The following is a 26,181-nucleotide window of genomic DNA, read 5'->3' on the forward strand; positions in this document are numbered from 1 at the left end:
TAAAACTCCCTTGGGTCTGTAAGCTGATTCTGGATATCCCATCATTACCTTTCCATCTGCTCCATAAGTCTCAATGCAATTACAAAAAGTATTTTAGGATGAGTTGAGTGGCAGAAGTTTGCTGGACTGTTGTACCCTGGTCAAACAAGGAAAACGTGCAACAGGTACAATTTGTTTTCAAGTGGAGATTAATAAACACTTCTGCAACAAAAGAAAGACCTATTACAGCTTGGCTGACAGCAGTCATATCCTCACAGTATTCAAATCAGTTTGTTCATCTGGAGAAAGACATCTGCTAGGACTTGTGCACTGAAAGAAATCTGAGCCTATCAGGCATGAAAAATAAGATACAATTGGACGGAAACCAGATTTGTGAAGTTGGTAGGTTTTGTTTACCAAACCACCGTATGATGTACAAAGAATTTTTTTTAACTTGGTTCCGCATGCTATGTAATATAACGTGACATTTCTGTATATGACAGCAGAAGATTCAGCACTCGAACTTCTCACAGCATGACTCAACACCTCCTGACAACTCAGCAAACAACAACAACAAAAAAGAAGTATCTTTAATCAATTCCTTTACCCTGAGTAATCTCAGTTGCGATCATATAGAATTACCCATTAGTCTCAACTGGGATCACACAAAATAATTCTAAGTCTTTCATGACTTCATAATCAGCTTTTTCCACCAGAAAAAAAAATATATGTGCAGCTAATGAAAAGGTAAACTCCCTGTGCACACATTGACATAAATGTCAAATTTTAATGATTGCCCTCTTTGAACTTCGGACAACTCATACATACTGTGGGATCCTGCACAGGAAACAGTAAATGTCATCAAGACAGTGCATGGGATGTAATATATTATAATAAAAGGCCAAATGACTTGAAAGTCAGGTTTTCTTGCATTTTTTATGAAAGAAAAATCGATCCATTTTTGTGAAAGATGTCACTAAGTCATGGTATAATTTTTGTTGCAAAATTGAAGCTAGTGACCGGGACGCGTATTCCTAGAGACAACTAGACACTTTTGGAAATGCTTCTCCTAATTAAAAGATACCGACTGATTCAACCAAAAATACTTTCATCTTTCATCCTGTAGAAATTGGTACATCGCCATAAAAACTGTTTTCCCCTTTTTTCTCTGAGCTTTTGCAGACTTCAACTCTAGTATGGAAACAGGCTATATTTTTGGCTGACAGAGACCCTTCTGTTGAAAATAGATTTGATATCTAGGAAAGGATAGTGGATGCCTGTCTATGTTTGACATTTTTCTTGAAATTAAATCAAAGAAAATTTTTATTTCACTGCCTCTGACTTTTATGTATAAATATATAAACAAATATATATAAAAATAAAGGTATGTGTGCATTTGGCAAAGAATGAGATGCATTTGGCAAAGAATGAGATGCATTTGGCAAAGAATGAGGAATTAAAAGACAGAGAGATTCCTTTGAATTTTAACTTTTTCCTACTTTTAAATATTATCATTAGTGCTCTCTTGCAGAGCACCTCACTCTAAGAAAATACATGGTAATACTTAGTGTAAGCCAAGAAGCTAATCTAACATGCCATTTATTTTACATCACCAAAAAGATTGAAGAGTAAAAATGGGAATGTAGCATAAATAAATCTAAAATCCTCATTAGATCAATCCCCGGACATTACTAAATACATTAATTAGTGTTTCTGTTGTAGTGCTACCAGTTACCCTCCTAAAATGATATTTTCTTCTTGAAGTCAGCATTTTCAAGAAGTCAGGGTTAATTTAATTTATGTAAAAATGAAAAAGAAGGAAAATTTTGGAATTTGAAGAACCCCCCTCTTTGTTTCACATGGTATGAATACACAAGCATCAGTAGGTACAAGGGAAAAACGAGGAGGGATCAAATGCAATATTAATAGTTTCTGAATTCCTTGTCATGAAATTCACAGCAGAATGCAGCAAATTGGCCATGAATGTTGGAAAATTGTGTGCAGGATGCTCGTTTCTGGAGTTTGCCCTCTGTTTTAGAATGTAATATATATGAAATTGCTGTGGAAGGAGAAGAAGAAAGAATGTGACACAGAACAGCAGGGAGCCTGTTTAAAAACACAGTTCAAGCCTCCCACGGTGGTACAGTTTAGCTGTGTGGGGAGAGGAAGCTGCTCCTCATGAATCCAAGCAACAAAAAGGGCATGACAGAGCCGCAGGCTTGATTTCAGTGCCAAGGGCTCAGCAGAAGCAGATCTCTTGGCTTGGCACCCTCTTCCTTGACAGCAGCAAATCGAGTTATCCTGACTTTCCTGAAGGGGAGACAAGCTCCAGAAGTGTGCAGGCTGGTCTTGCAGCAGCAGCTGAGCACTTGGAGCAAATTAGGAGGTTGAGTCGTACCAGTGACTTCCATCATGTCGTCAGTTCTGGTGGTGCCAGTACCCGAAGGCAGGATGCTGGAAGAGGGTAGGTGGGGGCAGAGCTTTTGAGGACCAAGCAGGTACGAGAGCAAAGTAGGGAAGCCAAGATCTCCTCGAGGGTGTCTCAGTGCATTCTGATTTTCTTCACTCTCTTGCCTCATTCCTTAAACGTAATTATTCTTCATCTGCCACTCTTTCATTGTTATTTGCTGCTGTTTGGAACATATGTGGAACCTGCAGCATATGTGAGACTGGACATGCAGGCACACCAGAGATAGCTGTGCAGCTCATACAATTCTCATAGGCATATACTGATACCCTGTATCATAGGCTCTGCTAATGTAGAAGCCAAACTTCACACTAAATAAAGGTAAATGGTTTTGACAGGAGTAGGAAAACAGATGCTGGTTTCAGAACCAGCCCCTATGACTCGCTTCTTTATAATTTGGAACTGCAGAAAACTATGCCATACAACAAACTCCAGTGGAAAGCAATGCTGGCAAAATTAAAATAATTCTTCTCAATTTTTTGTTCATTAAATTTTTCTGGTAATAATTGCCAGTCCATGTTTTCTGGAAGTAAATTAGCTATCCTCAGTCTTAATACAGCGCTGTGGATTATCTGTAGGTTCATTCTGTTCATGTGTCTGTTCAGGGTCAGTTCAGTTCAGATGGTCTATACAGATGGTACCGTTTACTTTTTAAGAAACAGCCAACACAAAAGGAGAATGTTAAACAAATTCTAGAATTAAAAATCCTTGCAGATATATTGTAGTATGAGACTACTCTGTTTGTATTTAGTTTGATAGTCTCACAGTTCTTTTACTGAAATTCAAAGCTTACATTTTGAAAAGCTGTTGTTTCAAAAGAACACTTCCTCCCCAAAATGTAGGAAATATGCTTAATCAAACATAGGCAGAGAATTTCAAAAATTCCTGGAGTAGATGGTAATAGGTATTTAGGAAGAAAAAGTTAGCACTCTAGACTAGTTTAGCAGTTTGTGGGAGGAATTAGGTGTGCAGAATGCAATTAAATCAAATTGGTTCAGCAGAGATTCAGGGGCCAAGGCCTCCAGTATTAGCAAAAATAACCAAGGGCATTCATGTCTACACAATGATCAGAAGCTTTCATACCTTGTATGAAAAATGGCACTTCCATTGATGTACTCTTCATTAGCATTTTTCTGAGGCATTGACTTCAGGGACAGTTATCTCTTATTTTTGGCAACATTTTATGGTTTTCTTTAAGTTATGCCACTCAAGTCCCACTTCAGAACCTCCTTTTCTGAAGAAATCTCTTTTCAGTTTCTATTTATAGGGAATTAAACTGCTCACCTTGGTGTTAATTTCATAGTTCTGAAAGTTATTGCACAATTAAGATAAATTGCAAATTAAATCCTTCTGCACTTATATTAAAGTTCCATAGTAGGACTTGCTATTTTTTCTCAATGTTTTACCACTTTAATTGTAGGTGAACAGTTTGGCCTAATGCATCTCAAGAAAGTGTAGCCTTATTTTCAAACACTTTGGTTAAATATTAATGATGAGAAGTACACAAAAGTTATTGCAAACCAGAAAATAAAAAATTCTCCCTTCAATTCCACTTTGTAATACTGAGCTTTTAGAAATATTTCAACAGATCCACTCCATTCTCCCCATTAGGAACTGCTACTAAATTTTCCTATGTAAACTTCACATGAAAAAGGAAAACTGATGTCATTTTGCACTGAATATAAGCATTAGTATTAAAAGAAGTGAAGAGCTGAACTTTCTGATTGTCATGCAGGCTTAATTCATGCATGAAATGACTGTGCTTGCTTGTATTGTAGGAATATATGCATACTGAGATCCTCCTAATGCTCTCTACCCCTCCACCTTGATATACAATGCTGCTTTTTGTGCTCCAGCAGTCCAAGGCTGCAGCATGATGGGGCCAAGAGGTGCAGCTATATGGGATGATGACAGTCCTTGAATTCAGGAGCTTTTGTGTCTTAACTAGAAAAGAGAAACAAGTGGCAATCAAACAAACAAAAATGTCCTCAGTCTGCTCCTGGAAAGCAGAGTTATGCAGAGGCTTTGTCTAGACTTCAAAGTAGGCAATGCAGGTTGCTCCCATCCCCAGTTTTTCAGATCTGAGTTGTAGCCTGAATGTGTGATAGCTGTTTTCTGAACAAATTTTGTGGGTTTCCTACCCCTGGACATGAAGGTATGCTTGTGAGTTGATGAATACTCACGACTCATTTTATCAAATTAAGTCAAATGTCCCCAGTGAAGTGTTTTCTCTTCACATGTATCCAAAATAATATGACAGTTTGTGTTAAAGAGCTTGGACACTTTCACATCAGGACTTCCTATACATCACTGCAGACATCTGTCAGATTGTAGCACTATTCTAGGAAACATATCTTAATAAATGGCTTTGGTGAAAACAAAAATTAAGTGCTTTACTGAGATGGCCTAATGATTTGCTGTGCCCACAAGTACCTCTGCATCATTTCACAAGTCAAGACGTTGCCTGAAGGAGTGGTTCAAAGTGTATCTTTCTTAAGCCTGATGGGCATATGCTGGAATGTTACATTTGGTCATTGCAAATATGACCTTGTTCCTTGTTGACTGGAATGGAAGCTTCCCAAATGTTCTTATTCCTGATAGCAGTAAAAGCAAAGTCAGAGGTAGGTGTGAGGGTCTTCAGCCTTCTCACCTCTGGAGGAAGGAAAATTTCCCCTCCTTACTCCACAAGAATAAGTAGCTCCTGTGAAAAGTGGTGGTGAAGGGAGCAGCAGGAGAGAAGGCTCAGGAGCTGTGGCTCCACCACTGTTATCAATTCCTGTTGCTGTGCACAGGTGTCAGGGCTCTGTTGTGCTGTGTCGTGTATGTGTGACACAGCACAGCAGAGCCCTGACACCTGTGCACCGCTCCAGTGACTGCCTGGAATTGTATGGAAATGCTGTCTCCTTTATAAAACAAAATCAGCACAGGGGTATGGGTCTTTCCTGCATTAAATGCTACTCTTGGTCCCTAAAGCATTTGGTGGTAGAAGACAATGTTTTTCATTTCACTATATCTGTGCTGGATCCATATAAAGCTATTCATCTGCATTAAAGCTGCTCTTGCTGTGCATTTACTGTCATATGTAATTGTATAGTTTTCTCAGATTGCCCTCTACTTTTTTTGATTTTCTGCCTCTCATTTTCTTAAAATTTTCCTGTTGTGTTCCTGTGTTTTGTAAGTTGTTTGCCAAATCATCACCATCATCATCATTGCTCTTCTACTGTACCTGGTGCATTAGGAAGAATCCTGACAGCACTGTGTAAAGAAATCCTAAGGTTTTCTATATTCTGACAACAAATACTAAAATGTGATCATGATACTCATTGGGGACTGTAGTCACAAACAGGTAATAGAAAGCAAAAAAAGGATCTAATTTAGTAAAGTGAGTCTTTTTTGTCTATTGATAGAAGAAAAATACAGATATTAGAAATTTATACCTAAATATGTTTATCTCTGTCCGGGAGCTTAAAATTGTTTTGTTCTATCCCCAGACAATTTTTTTTTTTTGGATGAAAAAGCTTCCTGGTGCTTGCATCAAAAATCTAAGAAATCTATGTATCTTGATCTGACTCTGTCAGTTGAATAACAGCTAGTTTGAATCCTGGAAGGAACTGTACCTCTTGTTCATGGATCATTTATTGCTTGCAAGGTGATTAGTCAAATTAACAAAAATAGCCCAGGTACTTCTGAATTCCTGATACTCAAATGGAAATTCTATGATTCTAAGATCCACTTTTAAAGTGGGAATTGTGTTTTCTTGCTAATATTAATAAGATATTGGGTGAGATGCATACATAGTATGTTGAGACACATACTTGGCTGAAGGATTCCAGGTGAGTGTTACACTGCATGTATGTTACACCTTAGTATGTTGTCATACAACCTCAGTATTGAAATGCTGTTTTAATTGAGGCATGAACGACAAAAGACTTCATTGGCTTGGATAGAGGTAGCTGGATACAGACCCATTAAACTCTTTTTTTCCCCTCTCAATATTGAATTGCTTTATGTAATGTCCTCCTGACAATCTGTGAGTATCATGTGAATGTTTACTCACTGGTTTTTTAATCTGTTGGTTTGGCGTGATCCAAAATAAGCACAGTCATAAACTACTTTATAGAGGGAATTAATGTGGGCCTGAATCTTCATGTAGTGGAAACTACCACAGCTGAAATGACTTCAATGAGTCCATGACAATTTATGCCATCGGGAGTTTGGAATGAGCAAATTGCACCCCTGCTTTGTCCGAAGGTCCAAGTCATAATTTCTATTCAGCTCTGATCAGAAAAGCTTAGAATGAAGATGTAAAAGATTAGGAATGTTTAATTTATTTGGAATGTGGATTTAGGAATTTTTTATTAATAAATTCATAAATATTTTTTACTCTTCTGGCTAATCTTCTCTAGGCCAAACAAGGGAATTCATCAAGAGACAGTACTTTTAATCTCATTTGCTTTTCTTTTCTTCTCATGCTCTAAGTAAAAGTTACTTTTATTTCCCTGAGTGATTGAAATCATTTTCTTTGCTGTACTAAATTGGTTTTGTATTTCATAATTTGCATGCAAATCTAGTGAAAACACTTTGACAAATTATAAACCTCATGAATGAAACTGCTTTAAGCTTTAAAAAGCAGGCATATTGTCGTGAAATTTTGAAGTTACATATTTGCTTTCTCTTAGGCAATCAAATTTAAAACATACCTTAAAGCCTATCTTCTCTCCCAGTGTAACACCTGAACGTAATGCTGAAATGGGCTGGCTCAGTTCATTATAGGAAACTTGCATTTTAACTTGATTCCATTATTTGCTGATATATGATCTTCCATGTGGCCTGTAATATATTTTGGCAAAGGGAGTGTCAGCTATAGCAGGTATCAGAAAATAGAACACTGCAAGTGAGAGTGAACAGTAAAACAAGGCACTTGGCAGTAATCTTTCCCACCACTTAATATGCAGGTTTTATAAGCAAAGTCATGACCCCGTCACAATATTCATTTCTCTCGTGTCTTTCAGATAATAGGGAAGTCAGCAACAAGATAGGACTCCCCTGCACTGTGATTTCCTTGTTATAACTCCAAGTTTTAGTGAATTGCCAAGGTATCCCCACTTCCTTTCTTCCTCCAGCAGGATCTGTTTGTATTAATAGGAAAGAACAGTTCTCCCCCCGTTTTTCAATCTGTACTAGTACACGTGGGCAGCCTTCAGTGCAGGCGCAAAAGTCAACCGGGTCAAACCTCAGGTTCATGTGGTCACATGTCCTGTCCCAGACTGGGCAGGCATAATGGTGGAGTTGTCCAGCAGCGAGGGAATGTCCAGCATGTCATAGACCTGCTCAGGTTTAACATCCTCTGAGTCATGAACTGAGCAGTGGATGTCCACTGGTGACCTCGGGCATTGCTGCTCAGCTGTGCTCTTCCTGAATGAGAGGTCTGAGACAATGGGCTGCTGTCCAGATAACTAGTGGGTATTCTCTTCCTGCAGGAACATCTAGCTTTTGTAGAGGCGGCTCTATTTCCAAGGACAGATTTGAATGCAAGCAGTGGGATTACATCCATCTGCGTCATTCCAAGCCATATCAATATGGAGGTTCATTACCAAATCCAAGATGTTAACCTTTATCAGATTCCACCTCTTCTACACCTGTTTGAAATACAGATTTAGATTCAAACTGCCTTTTGTCTGTGGCCTAGGTTAGAAATGGGAGAGATGGCAGGTACCTGGATTCTTCTCTTCTTCACCTAAAACCTATAATATATATTCAATAATACAACTCCAAATGTGCATGAAAAGAAGAAAATCAACTTCATGCAGAAACTACATACTACCAAGCCTAAGATTGCTCTTGTAAAACTGAACTTGGCCCCTTCGAGTGCAGGCACTCTCACATACTTTTTAAAACTAATACTTTTTTTTTTTCCACATGACCCTAACTTCATCAGCAGTTAGCTTGTGTTTCTTTCCATCCTCTTCATGCAGTATGTAGCCCCAGGGCTTTCCTTACGACCACATCATTCAAACTCTGCACTGAATATAAAATTATAGGTTACTTCATTGTTCACACTGCTATCATACCCGAATGCTTCATGCACAGTAATGAAATTACCTGCATAATGCCCTGGCCATTCATGGGTTTGTTATCCCTACTTCACAGATGATGGACAGATGCACAGAGAGAAAATAGTTGACAATATATCAGCTAATTTCTAAATAACATTTCTTTCATCGTCTCTATAATTTTAATCAATCTTTATGTTTATATAAATACAGTTTTAATCCACATCAGTTGCAGCTGTAAGTGTTCCATAGCTCAGCTCAGTTGTCTTGTATAGAGACCAGAAAACAAGGAACATCAAATTAATGGTCATCTCTCGGAAATGTGAAGTAATTTGTCCAACATCACATAGGAGCTCTGTGGCAGATCCAGAAATGGAATACACTTCGTCGGTGGCAGCTGCCTTAACCATTAAATCTTATTTTCTCGTTCTGTAGTCCCTTGCTGGTTCATTATATACCTTCCAGTTCCTGAAACAAATGAGGCAGAGAGAAATGAAAGGCTCATTCACCAGATAAACCTGATTCATTCCCCAAATACCATTTCTCAGAATACCATCCACAGTGCACACTAAAAGAGCTGCAGCTATGCCATGGAAAACTAGGCTGTGATCACATAACTGAAGAAGGTTTCATAGCAGATATGTTCAGGAGATCCAAACTCAGTTGCATAAGGTATTTTCATCTGGCATTTCCCACCTCTTGAATACTCAATTTTGAATAGGATCTTTGGTAATTTTTTCTGATACTTTGAAAAGAAATAGTAAACCAAAATTTCTCCTATGATGAACAATACTGACCTTGAACTTAGATGATCAGAATTTATATCTTCATCTTTATAGTAGAGGCAACTAGCACCTGATGCCTTAAAGTAAACGTTATTCATAGATAGCTACTTAACTTTTATGAGAATCAATCACTGGAGTGAAAGCAAAGTTTACCTTATTTTCACAAAAACCCCATAAAGTACTAAATCTTTACCATCACATAGATGTCTAGAGGGACTTCGGTACATACAGGGAAGACCCATCAATTTCTTTATGTCTAGGATCTCCTTCTTTGAGTATGTGTTTGTCCATTCACCCTGCCCAAGTTCTGCCCCTGCTCCACTGATTTTTTTGCCATCACACACACCAGAAAAGAATACTTTTCTGTGGCTGTGTGTATTTATTTGTTAACAAATTAAAAGAACTGGTAAAAAGAGAAACAGTACAAGGAGTGCCCTATCTAGATTACAAGATTATTACAAACAAGTAATAATCATGTTTGGAGACTAGAAAGAGTCATGAATTGAACTGAAGAGCTTTAAGCTTGCTCAGGAACTTCAGGGGTCTGGGATGTAGAGAAGTGCAGATGGAATTGGACTACCAGGTGGGGGTTCCCACTATTATTTTTGTCAAAGGGATTCAGGGTCTCTATTTCTTGACCAGAAAATCAAAGATACTCACTGGACACATGCCCCAGGCTGTGTCAGTGTATTTTGAAGTGTAAGTCAAGGCAGTAGTTCCAGGTGAAATCTGCAACAGCCCACTGCAAGCCTGCACTCCCACTGGCACAGTGTTTCCTTCCATGCTTCGGCTCTTGGCTTCCCAGGGCCACATGACTCAGACGTCAAAAATGTCTTGCCAGTGGGACAGAGTATACTGGTGGGTCAAATTTCTCTGTGAATTTGCTGTTTTTCAGCGAATCATGGCTGGATGATGAAGCATACCCTGTTAGACCCAGATTTGTTTGCCATTTTTTACAGTGCTCTGTGAGCCGTTCTAATACTGCAGTGTGGGGGCTAAATGTCAACGAGGAGTCGGGATTGGGCAGGGATAAATCTATTACTTTCCTAAAGAATTTTTGCTCAGCTTTCTCACTTCACTTGTTAGTACATTTTTCAGTTTCTGGTTTCTTGATCAGGAGCCAAAATTTCACCTCCTATTATATATTGCCATAGGGGCAGGGTAATCCCTGTGGCTTTGGCAGGTGCCGATAATTTCTGAAGGGAAGTAGCTTTTGCAAAGGCACATTGTGACAGGGAGCATTGGTCTTTAATTCATTCCTATCCCATTTGCCTATCATAATTCAGCTGTGCAGGACCAGCTCATTTGAAAGGGCCTCTCGTTTGTTAGCTATTAGTGCATGTCAGATTGCAAAAGAAGCTGTGGCTTGTTTGCATATTGTATATTTTTCCTCAAACTTGCCCAAGTTTCTCAGTTTGACTACAGGAGCTGTAGCTCACATGCAAAGAGGATTTCTTTTACATTTTCTGGTAACTCTCAATCACCTTATTGGCTTTTTTAAACAGAGTTTCTTCTGATTTATGCTCAGGGATTAATACTACATAGTTCTTGATTTCTGCTGTGCTTTTGACACCTGACCATTTCTTTGTAATCCAGTTACATAATTTTTAGAAAATTAACAAAAAAATTGTTGTAAACTTTAGTTTAGAAACAATATGGTAGCTTCAAACATCTTTTAGGGCTTCATTCTGATCTAATTAGATTTTTCTTTGCCTTTTTATTTAATTTCACTTTAGGATATGTACTATAAAATTGTTGATAATTCATGAGGAAAGTGAATGGTTTGCATAGAAATTAATTCTGTCTCCAGGGAATAGGTAACATGGATAGGAGAATAAGCCCCTGGCTCAGCCTCCAGCACTTGTGTCCACTCAAGTCCTATTTTGAAGATGCTGTGAAAAGAGGAAGATGATGTTCTGATTGACTTTGCAGGAATAAAATTAATCTTATCTAGGAGTAGGGTTTATTCATCTGAGGCCTGCAGATTGCAAAAAAGGAAGGAAAACAAAACATGTTTTTTCTCACATGTAAATTAATAAAAAGTTAGAATAACTAGAGATTCGAAGTTTTGCCTATTTTTTATTTGCATTTAAATGAAAACCGTTGTAATTTATTTGTACAAGGTGAAACAAGCTACTTTGTTTAGAAATTACTTGAATAATTTCTAAAGATATTTCATTGCATTTTATTTTAAAGAGATTATGAAATACAAGATGAGGGACAGCAGCTGGCCAGACAGGTCATGCAGGCATGTTATCATTAGATCTGCATGAGGACATGCAGTTGACAACAGAAGCCATACACCCAGCCTATTCCCTCGAGATCAGAATCTGGCCCTGAAAGGTCAATCACAGAAATCACATTCATCAGCTCCAAAATAATTAGTCTTCTCCTGTTTTTATTATTCTACCTTTGTCTGGCTGGTGTCCATGGTGAAACATTTCCAACTTTACAGTAATGGTCACCTCAGAGCCTGGTTCTTTCATAAACTTTGTGCTAGTTTACTATGTTATTACGTATAAAGCCTGTAATCCTTCCCGTTGGGTTATTGCAGGTTCTAGTCATTGGCTCTCTGGTGGTTTGGTTACTTTAGTCTGTCAGCATGTTCAAAACTGTGGGGAGCGCAGTGTCGTGCAGAAGGTATATTGCTCAAGGCCAAATGCTAATGTTCTGGTTTGCATACGGTCCCAGAGGCTTTAATTGCTGGAGCAAGGCCTCGCACTTAAAAAACAAGTGTTGGCGGAGCTCACATCTGGAATAGATAGTTGTGTTCCTCTTTGTGGAGGGAAAACAACCAAACAAACCAAACAAAAACCAACAGAAAAAACCCCAAACCAAAATGAAAGACAGTGGGTTTGTTTTTATTTTCAAACTTTGGAAGAATTCCTCCTGTTGTTTGGAGCTATATTCCAATTCTCAAAAGTAATCTGTTCTCTATTGTATGTTACAGATCTTGAAAGACGTGAGAAATATTTCTCATGGACTAAATTTTTTAATTTTTTAAAATTTTTTAATTAATTCAATATTTGTAATGAGGATGAGAGTAAGAAATGGTTTAGTAAAATTAGTAGTATGCTGGGCTGTCCAGAGCTCTATGGAAATCCAGGCTTGATGCCTTTACCACTTTTCTTAAGCTTGCGGTGTCAAGAGAATAAGGATGGGAATGATTGTTATTCAGTGTTGCAGGTAGAGATACTGAGCTGTTAGCTCAAGGTTATGTGGTTCAATATGGGGCATAGCAGGGAATGAGACTCCTGAGAGCTTCTGAATCTAGTTCCACATTTTAACCACCCCAGCTCCTTTATATGATATCATGATTGTCTGATGCATTTTGGTCTGCAATCAAAATGAAGGAATAATTACTCATTTAGAGACTGTTTCCTACAATGACAAACTGAATGAAATCAAACAGGAGACATGCAAAAATCCTTAATCCAACTTTTGGGGTTGAGAAACACTTTATTCAAGTCATGATGAGTTATGAAAATTAATTGGAAAGCCAATGATAATTATTATTTTTGTTTGAGATGAAAAATCAGAAGTAACTTTTGAGTGTTGCTTAGTTGTGATGTTCTGTTTACAGCCCTAGAAATTTCTTACCAATTAAAGACAAGCCCAGAATTGCACAGAGAAGCAAGATTTTAATTCTCAAAATTCCATTAGGTTGTTAATTAACCATAATGTTTATGACTTTCTAAAGAAAGTTGCTGGGCCAGACTTAGAGTAACACTCATTTTCTTTTGTGTCCTGGCAGTTTATGAATTGTAGCTCATTGTAGGGTATATCAAAGTGTAAGACTTAAGAGAAGAATGTAATGACTGTAACTTGATAAGGAAAAATTCAGATTATAACATATGTATTTCTGCCATTAAATATACATGTGTCAAATTATGTTTCTGTTTGCAATTGGGAAAGTACAAGTTTCTGGTTAAATCTAATTAGGGTCACCTTCATCTTCTTCCTGGTGTTTATGAATTTTTTGGGGGGTTTTTTGTTGGGTTTTTTTTGGTCATCTAACTCTGCATTTTGGGGAGTTTTTGTTTCTTTTGTGACCTCTCCATATTTCTTAAATTGCTCCTTTTTCTAGTTAAAAAAAAAGCATGTAGGGAGGAGGGGGAGTGTGTCACATTTTTTATGACAAGCAGAGCAATTTTTAGCCTTGATGTGATACATTTTAAATTTTTAAAAATAAAATTACCTTTTAAAATATAGAAGTGGAATACATTTTTGTATTTGGACAGATTACTCAAAAATACTAACTTTTAAACACTGTTAAAAATACCTGGTCTCATTTTTCGCAATGTAAGACTTGGAAAAAACCCTTATAGCACAAATTTTATTTAATAAATAAAGCAAGAGCTCCTGGAACAGCTATGTAGCTATTTTTGGTGCTGTTTAGTGAAAGGGTGACAGCACTGACCTTTAGAGTGTTTGTTGAGTGTGAGCGAAGTGCTCGAACCATTCACTCTAGTGATGTAAAGCTGCCAAGAATATAACCTATGAGAATAGGTGCAAGTACAGTAATAATTCTTTATAGACCTAAGGTTTTGTTCTAGCATTTTTAATACTGTGTGTGTTTATCCTTTCTTTTCCTATCACATGTCTACTGATGGTGAGTTCATGTGTGAGCTGCACTGTAGTATGCCAAAATAAAAGCCAAACTGCATGACAGTACACTAATCTACAGCATGGAGTTGGGCTCATGCAATTTAAATTATGGCCAGAGGTAATAAAAATTCCTATTTCTAGTTTATAAGGGAACAACATGAACCCTAACAGCTGTAGAACAGTTCACAAGAGACAATTTACCCACAGATGTGCTGAGGCTGGTTTATGATGTATGATGAGCTGTCACAGGCTAGACTTCTCATTTTTAGATTGCCCTATTTCTTTTATTGGTAAAGTTAATAGTAGAATAGGACTGCCACTATTCCAGATAGGACTAATAAGTGTAGTAGGTACCAATCTGAAGGTATATGGATAAAAAGTATACATCTTGAGAAAAAAATTAGCCTATCAACCTTATGGTTTAATGCAATTATGTATTTTCACACTCTGCAGTAAGTACTGTTAGCATTGAAAGGAATTCTATTGAAAGGGGAAGCTTCTAAAATGTGGCAAGTTTAAGAAAGATTGTATTTAGATTTGACTAGAAATCTAATTGTGGTCCTTCTGAAGGCAGTGATTAAAATGTTGTCTTAGACTTCAGAGAGAGGGGGATAACCACAAATACATTTGTTTCAAGAAAATATGAAATGGGGAGAGATGTCTGAATGGCATAAGAGAAGAACTAAAATACTTTCAGGAGGGAATGAATAAGCAAATATTTCAATCACTGTAAGGAGATAGGTGACAGACTCACAGAGTTCTGCTTCACTATAGAGTTAGGAAAGCAAAAAGCGCATTGGAAAGAAATTAGGAATTTAACAGGACATAAATGGAAAGCATGATACAAAATAATTAAACAGATTTGGGGCATGAAAGATCAAACTTTTAAAATTGAACTTTATATTTGAGTAACTGAGGTGATCCCCCCCCCCCCCCAGTAAATTTTAACCATTTCAAAAAATTCTTTTAAAGACCCCCTCTTTCTCATCCCTCATCTAGGTTAGAGTAAAAATGAATCATTTTCAGCAGCAAAACAGCTGCAATTCTGTAAAGAAAAAAAGGAACAAACGCCTTTCGTTCTGTAGACTCCCCAAATCTTCTTATAGTAAAATAAACTATCCTCTTATGTTATGATCCTAAGATGTCCTTTGACTTATCAACTCTCAGTTGGAAAGCTGCAGCATTAAAGTGCACAATAACAACTGTCCAAAAGTCCAGGCCAGAAAGAGAAAGAAGATCCTCTTCCTTTTGCTCAGAAGTGGAAATTTTGGTAAGCAGGTAACTAGCCAATCTGGAATTTGGCCATAATATTTGAGATGCTATCAAATAATATTTTGCTTATTCTGGAACACTGTTGCAGGGATCCTGAAATCTTTTATAATTATATATGGTAAGAATTTGGCTTTAAGGACCTTATTCTTCAGTCAAGGTAAACTGGATAAACTTTAGCATGTGGCACTAAATCTCATTCAAACTACTATGCTTCAGGATGTGTGTCCTGAAACTACCAAGAGATGTTGAGCCTGTAGAGTCTCACAGCACGAGAATATTTATCAAGGGTGGAAGTGGATAGGAAGTTCCAAAGGCTGGACTGACCCAGATCCTTGGTTACCCAGGTGGGAAAGCTGGAAGTTGGAACTGAAAACTGGCTGGACAGTTTAATTACTCTCACTAGGCTCTTTGCCAACCATATTTTGCTTCTGGCCAAGGAGATACCATCTTCTGAATTTCTGGTAGCATTCCTTATAGCTTATCAGCTTACAGAGGATCACGCCTAAACTTAGCCTGATCCAGCCATAACTTGCAACTATAAAGAATGAAACCATGACTGCAGTTAGGCGATGACAAGAGTCACTGCACCAATAAACACAAAAAAGCAGCTGTCCAAGTTGTCCTGCTGCAACTGCAGCAAATATCCTCACACAACATGAAGGCGTCACTACCAAAAATTCTGCAATATTTTATGCAAGGTCACCGGCCAGTGAGCGTCGGCTTCTGAAATATCCTTCTAGAAAAGATGTTGTCCCTTGTGAAGGAGAACTAACAAGTAGAAAAAGAATAAAGCCATAAAGGCAGTAGTGACAGATCAGGGGGTTGAAGGAATCTTAAACACTGTACATATTTCTTTTCCACCAAGGGATTCTTATGGCATAACAGTATTTTTCATCTCTAATCACTGGTGCTGCGTGTCAGTGTCTCTTATTCCTTTCCCAATTTGAGTGACACAGTGTGATATGTCTAATGACAACTAGAACAAATTTCAGTAATGAGGTCACCTTGGGCCTGTATTGCTGTCTGACTGCTGTTTTCCATAGAAATTATTTGTGAAAGCAGACCACATGCTCTGCATAACTTCCTCTGTTTTACTCAGAGTGACGAAAGGGAGATATGCTAAAACTTGCAAGGTGCAGATGGTTTGCATTGATCTATTCCTGATTTTGAGCTGTAAATTGATATGTAATGAGAAAGCTGCCACTTTGATCCCTAAGAAAAAAAAAAAGTTTATGGGTTTGGGTGAATTGTTAAACTTTTCTTTATAAATGTAAAATCATGCAGATTCTAACTGACAATAGGCAAATATATGCCAGCAAGGAAAATAAGTGTTTGAAAGATGAGGCCAAATGAAAATCTAAAGTCAAAAACTTAACTTTGCCTCCAGCTCAAGTAGAACTAACATTTTGGAAAACAGTGCAGGAAAGTAATGATCCTGAGACACTGGGAAATGGCAAGAAACAAGTTAGAAGTTCTCTAGTTATAGTGAATTCCGCTGCTCGTTACAATACATATGAAGCTTATTAAAAAAAAAGGGAAGTATTTCTGCTTCTGGTGTGTCACAGAAAGGTGGTTGTCTAAAAATTTTGCTCAGTGTTCCCAACAGAGAGGAAAGAACTAGTATCAGATCTGCAGTCACTATAGTGATCTCAGAACATTGTGCAGTTGTCCACCATGCAGAAATAAATCAGGAAGTCTTGGACAGCAATATCATCTAATTTAAATTGGATTCATTCCAAAAACTGGGAGAGATTTGGATTACAGTGATCTAAGAGATCAGAATTCATCCACCGGGTATTCACCAGTTTTCATCCTTTAAATATCAGCTGAGTAACTTTATTCAACCTAAGAATAGAATTTCTGTGGCACTACTCATAAAGATACTGTCATGTGCAGAAGACCAGCTTTAAGTTTTTTAACCAGATTCTCAGGAGTGTAAGAAATCATGAGTGGATCAGAATATAGAATCAGTGCTTCAAAATAGGACTTTTTTGATGAAAGCTCCAGTGGAGAAAGAATATATATTTAAAATTAGAATATTTTGTTGCATACTTACAGCAAAGTTCCTGTGCAAAGGAACAAATTCAGCTCTCCTTTTGGCTTTGACAGAAATCTCCTGCTACCATATTTTTTTTCCAGAGTTAGTGATAAATAGCAAACTCCTGTCCTTTACAATGCCACCATTATCTCATTATTAAATAAGACAATGCTGAAGCAACAGATTATGTAATGTTTGTTTAAAATTAGCCATTCATCTTAAAAATCAGCACCATTTCTCATGAATTGACAGATAATTGTTTTATTAGTTAATGGATTTCCTTACATATTTGTGTGCATTTCAAATTCACAATACACTTACAGAGCTGCATAAAGATGATCACCAGGCCAGGAATCAAATTATAACTAAATCAATACATTGATCAGAAAGTACATTTCTAAATTAGCTCAATTAAGTTGTTTTTTTTTCTAGTACATGGGCTTATAAAAATCCATGCAAAGATTACACTGACTGCTTAGTGACTTCCACAGAGACATGTAAAATATTCCCTAGATTGAAAGCTTTTTCCTGACAAGTAATCCTGAGAGTTTTGCTGGCTCCTTGCAACACTTGTGCTCATTGAGGATAATTGGTCCTGATTCTGGTCTCTGATTTATAGTTAGTCAGAAAGTTAAATTAATTGAAATCAATGGAGTTATAACAGTATGAGATGTTCTGCTCTCATATTAAATGCTATGAAGGTAAAATAAAGTCCAGTGTTTTCTCATCTGTAAGTTCATTAAAATTAGAAAATCAGTGTTCTTTGAAATTTATTACTGTTTTTACTAGTAATAAGACATTGAAGAGAAAGTAGCTGGTTTTTTTACATGCCATACATTGTTACTTGACTCTTTCATTTTCTGTTCTCTGATTCTTGTATTTTAATGTCAATTACTGCTTTGATTTGGAAAGAACAGTCAGATTTGTTAACACAGAGCCTTGCCTGGTATAATTAGACAGTGTCCTGTGCGACAGCTGGTATGGCCTTAGATTTTACTTGAACTATTTTATACATTTTTTCCATGGGATGACTCCTCAATATTTGCTGGAAAACTTCTGGATCAGTCACCATATTTAATTTATGCAGATTGTACTCCAGAGCTGAGTTAAAAATTGAACAGCAAAATTAAAACATGAAGAGAACTTCTCTTGGATGATGGCCTGTAACTTCTAGAGAGCAGCTCTGTGTAGGTAGCAAAGGCACACTGTCGAAGACAACAACATCTTACCCATCAACTTAGATGTCATTTTCATTTCTTTTCCCTTGTTCTTTTTTATTATCTCTAGGCTGTGCATAAGTTTTTCTGACTCTCCAACTTTTTCTCTTTGCGTCTGTCCTGGCCAATTCAAACATGACTCCAACATATACCAAATGTATCTGCTAGGTTTATTGTTATAGCTTGTGATTTGACCATTTTGATCTTCTCTTTAAGTATCTCTGTAGGCTTTTCCATTGCACAATTATAATTCTTGACCTTGTCTTTCCTATTTACCTGATTTTATTCCTTTTTTTTCCTGCCATGTAGTGATGCTGTGTTGTATTCCTTACAGCCTTCCCGATAATGCTTCTTACTTTTTTACTTCAGTAATCTTCCAAGTGAGAATTCTGGTCTTCTTACTGTAATGCTAGATGTATAAAAATAAGCTCTCAAATCTATATTTAGATCCACATCTAAAAAAATCTTTTTCTTCTGAAGGACTCTATGCTCGTAGTGCCCAAGGAAATTAATACTACAGAAGACAGGTGAAGAATTTCTTGCTAATTAGAAATAAAATATTTCATTGTGGTAAAATTTAGTTACTTGAGAGTTAATTTTGCAGTATAATGCTAGATTAAGGATGGTTGGCAGTATGTGTTTTAACCAGGGATTTGGCTGCAGCATTATCAGAATCCCAGACACTAAATTACATATAATCTACATTATGATGGTATAATCGTTCTTTCCAGGATCTAGTTAGTGTGAGGGAGAATTGGTGCCAACTAAGATATTTCAGCTAAAGCTCTTACACTGTTGAAATCATCATCAAAATACCTTTAGCTTCAGTGGCATTGGGCTGAGTTTCAGACTACATCATTTAGTTCAGATATTTTCAGATTTCAATGATATATTTAGGGTATCTTTGGGAGGATCTTTCATCCCTTGCAAAAATATATGTGGGCAGTTTATGCAGGTTATGTAGGCTCCTTGTTTAGAGACTCATGCCACCCTACCACTATCAAATATTAAACTTCTGATTTAAATGCTCATTGTGTTCCTGCTATTGCAGGAAGGACTAAACTGCCCTTTGAAGATGCCTCCTTCACCGGCAGAGTCCAAACAACTCAGATGTGAGTCCTCTGCCCAGCCATAGGTGTCTGATGCCTTTTGAAATGGTACTTGACACTTGCATGTGAATTGTCAGGTATGACACTGGACATAGAGAAGATCTGTGCCTTTCTGCAGTGACTGTAGTTAATAGCTGTAGTTCACAGAATCACAGAATAGGCTGAGTTGGAAGGGACACACAAGGATCATGGAGTCCAACCCTTAGCCCTGCACAGGACCATCCCCAAGAGTCTCACCATGTACCTGGGAGCATTGTTCAAATGCTTCTTGAACTCTGTCAGGCTTGGTGCTGTGATCACTTCCCTGGGGAGCCTGTTCAGTGCCCAACCATTCTCTGGATGAAGAACCTTTTTCTAATATCCAACCTAAACCTCCTCTGACACAACTTCAGGGCATTCCCTTGGGTCCTGTCACTGGTCACCACAGAGAAGAGATCAGTTAGACTGTTAAACTCTTGTTTAGACTGGAGATGGAGTTCTCCCTAGACATGCCTACATGTGAGGTTGTTGTTTGCATTCCTGCTGCAGTCAATACAGTCACTTGTATTAGCTAAGGCATCTGCCTTATATAAGTGCAATAGCTCTTTTGGCTCTCTTGGCCTTGTTGACTGGATCAATGTGTAGGTCACAGGCGGACACCTATTGTTGGTTATCCTCATCTGAGAGCTGACTCCCATGCTTTAAGGAAATCAAAAAGATTCCATCATTGATGTTTTGCTACCTGAAGAATTAAGTGTTTCATTATGCATTTACTTGTCCTGCAGAAAATCTTATTTCCTGACTGCCTTCACAAAAATGTTTGCACTGCCAGGTACACCTTTCTTATAGTGCTCAATAAGACATGAACAGAAAGCTGTCTTGGCCAATGGATCACTGACTGTGGGGGTCACTGTATCTGATCCAGAGCACAGTTTTGGCTAGGAAAAATCCAACTAGGATTTTTCCCCAGTTCTGGAGTATGGCTCAAGGAATGGCACACTCCAAGGTCCATTATCTGTAGGTAAAAAGACAGTACCACATTTTCCTTTCTTTATAACCCTCCAGCACTTTTCCTCAAGACTTTATGGCATCAAATGCTCTGTATATGCCCTCATAGCATACTCCAGGGAAATCAGCATGTGTGGTTTTCACACAATGTAAATATTTCTCTGGTGAGCTACAATGCAGTCCTTTTCCCAGATGTTTCAAACCCCCCCCCCAAACATTAAATAGTTATACCTTATGGTCACAGGGCAGTGTGATGGCCCAAAGGAGGCCCATGGCCAAGTGTGGAGTAGATTAGAAGGGGCCTCTGGTTCAGTCACTGGCCATATTTTATTTAGTACTGTTGGAGTAGCCATTATTATGAGAATGGAAGGATTAGGGATCTTAGAATTTGTAAGATTATTATTGTTTGAAAAGAGGTTTGAGGGACGAGAGGTAGTAAACAGTCAGTTTGAGTTATAAATAGAACATAGATGTTTAAATCTTAGATGATACTTAGTGGGCAATTGCTAAAGTGAGTCACTTAATGTAAAAATTTGACAAAGTACAGACTGCAGAACAAAATAAAGTTATCAGCTGTTTTTCTGGTACAGTGAGGGAGATCAAACAGGGGCAAGTGTTGTCTTTTTTGACATTATAGTTGTGATGGATGTGAGAGTTGGGGCCCCAGGAGGCCCGTGTGAGTGCTGAATAGTCACGTTAAAAATCAGGAAGCCCAAGAACATTGTTGGTTCACTAAATCCCCAAAGCTGTCTTCCCTTAGTAAAGTTCGTGTCATACAGCTGAAGTACTGAGTGATTCTTGTATTTTCCTCTAATCAGTTAATACAACCAAGGAACATATGTGGGGCAATTATCTCTGGTTTCTTCTAAGGCACTAAGAAAGAAAACTCTTTGTCCTATATATTAAGAAAGAAAGCAGACAAACAGATCCCTATATTGGAACACAGTTCTTATTTTGAAATGCTAATGAAAATTCAGCATCATTAGGCCATTCCTAGACTATCAAAGAAAATTATGCAATACATTTGTTGGAAATTTTCTCACATATACCAAAGCCAGGAATGATTAAAACCAAATCTGAACCAGAGGGAACAAACAAGAAAATCTCATTTTATCCCTTAGTGAGAAGTAATGTTATGGACAGTTTGAATGTCCATGAAGGTTAAGAAATTATTTGAATATCAAGGGGAATTACAAACACTAACATATAATACTATACTGTATTCCTCATAATCTTAAAACATATTTATTGCTCTTAGGCTCAACAGAAACAGGGGGTTTACTTGCAGCTGTGTTCACAGAGGCTTATGTTCTTAAATGATTGAATAATCTTTGATTGAAATTCAGGAATGGTTTGAGCTCTTTTTATTTTTCACTGTGGTTCAAAACATTTCTTGAGTGTCTGACTGTTCCTGAATGCAGGAAATAACTGAGGCCATGATATCTGAACCAGCAGCACCCATAGTGTATTTTGTTAGTTGTTTTACAATTCACTAATCAACAGTGAAGGTCTAAGCTCCTTAGCACACTGATCAGGAACAGGGTCTGCATGACATGTCCACATCTCATATCCTTCAAACTTAGAAGGAAATGGTCAGGGAGATCTAATTATAAATGTGTCATTCTGTATTTACTTTAAAAGAAAAGCTCATTGAAGGACTCTTAATGTAGATGACAAGTGAACAAACTGAAATGCACCCCAAGCTGATTGCTACCAGAGAGATTACAGGATTAAAGGAGCTGTGTTGCTTTTCTCATTGTCTCATAGAGAAATATTCTTACAAAAAATCCACCATATATTTCTTCAGCCTTTCACAGTGTGTTTCTAGTCATAGAAAGGTATTTAATATTTAAGAGAAGCATTATAGTTTAGGTTAATGAACACAGATAATGCAAATCTTCCTCATTCCCTTATTTTTTCCATTGTTGTATTGTTAACATTATTCATTTGGAAGGAAGCATAACTAGACACAAACTGCAGGGTACATGTTCTCATACATAGTGCATCTCCTCTGAATGGTTGAGTCTGGTGTGAGGAAGTAATTTTTGTCCAGTTACTCTGCATTGCAGCTCTCTTTTTATTTTCTTAACACAGGTCCTGTCTTTCTCCCAGTGGGAAAACTCTGAATTTTTTTCCATCCTTGTTAAAATTCTAAAAAATCATTCCTCATTTTCCCCTCTGATTGCACAAATATTGTGTTTCATCAGAGACACCATCTTCTTTCCAGCTACAGGCACTGTCTGGGATTCTCTCTGGAGCCAGGATACACAGTTTTAGGACTGGCTGAAAAATTCTCTGTGGAGGAATGTGCACCAATTGCCCCCTACTCCAGGGTTTTGCTGCCGTTTGTGCATCACACCCCTTCTGGGGGGTTAAACAGCCTATGAGGGCCTCAGTTGCTTTGCCGTGGTTTCCTTATTTCCGCACTGCCCCTCAGCTGCACACCTTCCCTGTGGGAATATGCAATCCCTCTTTATTTGCATTTTCATGTCCCTGAATACCGGCCAGCAATGCAGAATATCGCACATTGATTCAGGCTTTCATTTCTTCGAGTGTGGATATTATTTGTTATATTTCAGGTGCCAGTGTGAGTGATTGTCATCCACAGACAGATGTGCTTTTGAAGTAGCAAAAAAAAAAAGATTGACATGACTTTTGACATGATTTTTGTCAAGATTTTAGCATGCCATTTGCTGGCATACCTAGTCTAATGAATACCTTTTACTCATCCGAGATGTGCAATCTAATGTTATGCTATCTTTTTTCCTCTTTGATATCTAAATGTCAATCATCAGTGGGAAAATTATGTTAGTGAATAGGTAGCATGCAATTTATCCCACAGAAATTAAATATCTATCTGGGTTAGTGAAAAGAGTTTTTTCCATACCCAAATGTAATTTCTGCATATAATTTTGTGCTTGCCAAAATCTCATTTGCACATATGGAACATTGTTTTTATAAGTCATCTTGGAGTGAGTGTTTAATACATGTGGTGTTGTTTTAAAAATAATTTTGCACATGTGCCACTAACAAAGGGAAAGTTACTGCCAGCAATAGAATTAAGGCTTTTTGTTTCCCCAGGGAGTGCTCTGACCATTGAGTTAAACTAGTAGCTATTGTAGCCTGAGGCAAGAAAAGCCTTGCTCTTTCACAATAGGCTTTCTTACAAGGATGGAACACCTTTTTTTTTTTAATTCATGTGTCTTAATGCAGTTGTGCAACACACTGTCTCTCAACTGATGCTAAAAATTCTGATACTTTACAATCACTTAATGCTGAAATACTATGGAAGTGATGGAAATACTATGAAGGTATTCATGAGGAACTGCTTGTTTGCTATAAATTGTTTCATCATGACTAATGCTATCATAAGAAATATCAGAAAGTAGAAATTATTATCATAATCTCAAAGCACTTTAAAAATATTAAAAACAAATTCGTTATTCCTTACTTTATATGCTTAAAAATATCAACAAACATTTTTTTCTGTGTTCTGCAGTATTTTGTCTTTTGTGCAAAAGAAACAGTAAAGCTTTAAAAATTAAATTTCTGCTCAGTTTGGAAAGTTTGAATGGTCACCAACCCTATCTGAGATGTGATGGAAAGATAATTCTTTTTAATTCATGGCTAGAGATATATTTGGGCTGATCCATCCTTTTTTTTTTTTTTTATTTCTATTTAAATTTTAAGGACAAGAAACATAAATCTTGGCAGGATAAAGGCAGAAAAAAAATTGCTCTTCTGAAGGATGGGAGGGTTGGCTTTATATGTGTAGAGTTTAATGTTTCAAAGACAAAGTAAAGGAGGTGACAGTTGTCTCTGTCTGTTTATGTTGTACCATCTGAGCCAGGAGCTGGGCCACAGCATGGTTGGTGGGTGTCTGAACCTTGGCAAAATCATGTGTGAAATGTGTGGCTTTCTCCAAACATTGTCACTGTTTGCTACCTAAGACAAAACAAGAGTCTGCTGAGGGGTTTAGTATTTCCAGGCAAACAGTGAGTCTCATCCATTCGTCATCTTTCCTACTCGACAACGTTTCACCTCCTCTGACCAGGGAATCAATCACATTATAATTAGGCTATTTGACACTGTTATTGCAATATAAGCAGTGTCTAAGACTACCATAAAATTGCATATTAATGCAGAAATCACAGGAGACAAACTGCCTACGTGATCCAGTAGGTGCAGCTGCTTTGGCTACAGGAGAGCAATAATACTGGAAGAAATTTGGCTTCAGCTTCTAAAATATCACTTAGAGAGCCAAACTAGAAGGCTTTCTACATGGGATTTGCCTAAAGGTTTCTTAAGTCATCACAGTTCGCAAGTCATTACATGATATATAAACTGTGAGGGAAATATTTGCTAAAGTATATGTATAGTGAAAACCTCTTCTAACTATAAGGCTTGGAATGGGTGTTAATACATATACAGAGATGTACACAAAAATGCAAATATATGTGTTAAAGCTTTAAACAATTTGCTACAACCAGATACAAATAGATTTGTTTAAAAAATCCTTCTTTGAGCAAGAAAACCAGTAATATATGTAGCCCGCAGATAATTCATCTCTGAACATGTTTAAGTGAAAGTTTTCCATGTCTTGTGTGTGTTTCAGAAAATATTGAATTACCTGTGCCAAAAGAGAGAAAAACCCCCACTATATATAAAACCGTCTGCATGAACTTTCCTGCTTATATAGTTACTAAACATTTGATCAAAAAATAAAATTTATTCTTCAGTGAAGTACCAATATTTTAACTTTGAATAAAAGCATTGCAACTGAACAAGAAATTCCAAGAAGAAACTTGGAAATAAATATGTTTCTAAACATCTACATAGCTGTTACTAAAAACTTCATTTCAGCAATGTCAAAACAGTTCAGCCTGGCAACCTCAAAACATTAGAATATAATATTGAATTATAGGAAACGATATTGCATTATTTACAAATTAGGTTTTAAAACAAGCACAAATAGAAATAGAACAAGACTGTACCATCAGTACAAAATCAAGTAAGAAAGCTCAATGTTCCATTTTTATTTGAAGCATTAAAATTTTTCTGTCAAATGCTATAAAAATCAACATGTCCACTTAAAACTTTCAATTTCAATGAAAAAGTATTTCCTGATGGAGGATGGTTCTTTGGAAAAATGTTGGCAGCTCTATCAGATAAATGCTTCGCGATAGGCACTCTTCTCTGAAAAGGACCATTAATTTTGAAGGTGACAATTTCTGAAGTAAAGGAATGAGGTAGACAAGGATTGACATTACTTCGTCAAGAGGGAATCCAGATAAGTTGTTCTGTTTAAAAGAGAAAGAGACCATGCATTTGTTTGCTTCAATAAGTTGTCTGCAGCTTCGTTTTGGGCTGGAGAGAAGAGAAAATTGGATCGAGCGAATGCATGGGAGAGATGGTGGGTGTGTATCTCTCTCTGTGTGTGTCTCTGAGCAGCCACAATATTGTCAGGGCAAGAGGGGGGTTGTGTGTTTTTCCACTGTCATGCTATTGTCTTATTGTAGGAAAACAGGGGAGAAGGTTTGGAATGACTCATCCTCCCCGATAGAGCTACCTGGCAAAGCCAGACACCCAGAGACTGCCTGCTCAGTCCCTCTCTGAATGAAACTCATTTCTTGCATATAAATTTCCTATTTCCTATTGATATAATG

At 37.4% G+C, this 26,181-nt stretch overlaps 1 protein-coding gene and 1 long non-coding RNA gene across 3 annotated transcripts in view; one reads left to right on the forward strand and one right to left on the reverse strand.

The window, feature by feature from the left end:
* PTPRN2 (protein tyrosine phosphatase receptor type N2) overlaps positions 1 to 26,181 on the forward strand; it is a 641,953-nt gene that overhangs the window by 346,293 nt on the left and 269,479 nt on the right. The window lies entirely within an intron of this gene.
* LOC135403737 (uncharacterized) lies at positions 4,188 to 7,653 on the reverse strand. Its single transcript, XR_010425481.1, has 2 exons — positions 7,147 to 7,653; positions 4,188 to 4,390 (listed from the first exon to the last, which is right to left on the reverse strand). It is a non-coding gene; the product is annotated as an uncharacterized LOC135403737 (long non-coding RNA).

The sequence above is a fragment of the Pseudopipra pipra genome, chromosome 1, assembly GCF_036250125.1.
Source record: "Pseudopipra pipra isolate bDixPip1 chromosome 1, bDixPip1.hap1, whole genome shotgun sequence".
Lineage (NCBI taxonomy): Eukaryota > Metazoa > Chordata > Aves > Passeriformes > Pipridae > Pseudopipra > Pseudopipra pipra.